Below are 2,233 nucleotides of genomic sequence, written 5' to 3' on the forward strand. Positions count from 1 at the left end.
CCAGATTGACTCGGTAACGGCTTTGGAAATTCACAGGCAAATCTTTAATTTTTTGTGTACAATGGACTAGTAATGTTTATTAAAAGCTTGCCAGGTGCTATAAAGATACATATAGAAATTCAGAATCATAATAAAATATTACTATGTTAGTTTCACAGTAGGTCCAATTAGTGTCTGTAAGAAAAGTGTCACTTTAAACAATGGATACTTTTCACAGCTGCACTGACTTCTGTGTAAATTTTTTGTTATAGTTGAAAGTCAATATTTATTTTCTAACCAAATTGTTGCTATTATTCTGTATTGTTTTGCCATTTATTTATAATTATTTATTCATTTGGTTGATAGCTTTAGCCAAGATGTATGCTTAATTAATCAATAGTCTTGTCAACAGAAAGTATGACTTATAATAGCATATTTGTCTCTTGTAATTTTTTTTATTACAATTGAAGGGTCATATATATATTTTCTAATTGAAATGTTACCGTCAAACTGTTCTATTTGCTGTTTATTTAATCAACAATTTGACATTAAAATGACTGTGACTGTTAACCTGGTTGGAATAGTGACCATTAAGTAAATATTTGTTTTGCTTTTAAAAATCAGCTGTAACTCTTTTAATTGGCTGCAGTAAAGTGCTCTTGTAATGAAAACTTACTATATATATATGAGAATTGCACATGGATCAAATACATGTACTTAAACAATGTCTATTTCTTATTTTAAATATAAGAACATGATTACACTTCTTTATAACATTTTTTAACATGTTTTATTTTATTTACATAGATTACCCATAAAACTAAAGGGTTTTCAATCAAACATGAACTAATAGTTATGGTGACATCATCCACATATATATCTTGCAAATTAGTACTATTGAAGTTTCAACCCTTTGGAACCTTCGATAGTATCCTTTGTTACAGCTCTAGTTTTTCTGTCGGCAGCAAGAAACTGCTTCAATGGCTTGAGTGACTTAACTTTCACTATGGTAAACTTCTTTTTGTTTTGTTTTATCATGCTGTTGAGTCATTTCCATGTGTATTTAATGTGTGATCCAAATTATGATAACTAGAAAACATTACCTTATACGTGTTATAACATAACATTTTGGCACAACAAGGGATCCATTGGTACACCTATGCTATCTCATCCTCTAAACTAAACTAAAACTATTAAATAAAGAAAAAAACCTCAAAGCCAGCCTTTAGCATCCATATATTTATCAAGCTTTCTTTTAGATTATACTTCCTCCACAACAATCTGTTCCAAAGGGCAACCATGCACCTTGCTAGAAAATTAAAACTATCTTAGCTGGGGATGGCTTCAACCCTGTCAAAATTTATACTTGTGTCCCCTGGTAAGATGAGGTTTTCTTTAAAAAGAATTTCTAGACCTATAACAAGTATCAACAAATGTTCAGCCATATGGGAAATACTAAAGAATAAGAGGTGTTCACAAGATGTCCATGTTCTCTTAAATTGCTTTAATCGCTAATAAATTGTGCTATTTTGCGATTATATAGCCAAGACAATTACTCTGTACCTGCTTTGCTAATCAAAACTGACTGTTCATCTTTATCTCATACTTAGCTTAAGTATCAATTAATACACGGCTTTAGAAATATTAAAGGAATAAATAATAAAAGCAACATTTGCACATCAAATATTATAATAAATAGGCTGTATCTGAGGTTGTTGTCAGTCAAATTAAATATTGGTACTAAAATATAAAAGCTATGAAACTATATGTCAGGCAAATTAAAGACAAGTATTACAATATAAAAGTCATACTTTAGTCTGTTAGTGTTAGTTAAATTAAATTTAAATTAAGTCTTGCAAAATAAAGATACCTGATGGGCCGAAAGAAACTTAATACGACAAAACATTAATTCAATCTATATCCACAATCCATTTAGTAGCCTATTTCTTAAAGCCTGAATGCGATGACAAATCTACAACCTGACTTGGAAGCCTATCAGATCAATAATAATGTCCATATATGTATTTATCTGAGATTAATCCAAATTAAAGGGACTATTCATTCTCCCAAACTTATAAAATCTGATTTCCATAAATTGACCAAGCAAGCCTGGTTGCAGATGAATTCACGTTTAGTAATCAACAGCTACTCAAAATATTAAACTAGTGACAGTAGGTCAGTACAAACATGCAAAATAAAAATAATATATATGGTAAATACATGTGCTCTTAAAAGTGAAAAATCTCTGAGAATT

This window comes from Limulus polyphemus, unplaced genomic scaffold (assembly GCF_000517525.1).
Source record: "Limulus polyphemus unplaced genomic scaffold, Limulus_polyphemus-2.1.2 Scaffold2033, whole genome shotgun sequence".
Classification (NCBI taxonomy): domain Eukaryota; kingdom Metazoa; phylum Arthropoda; class Merostomata; order Xiphosura; family Limulidae; genus Limulus; species Limulus polyphemus.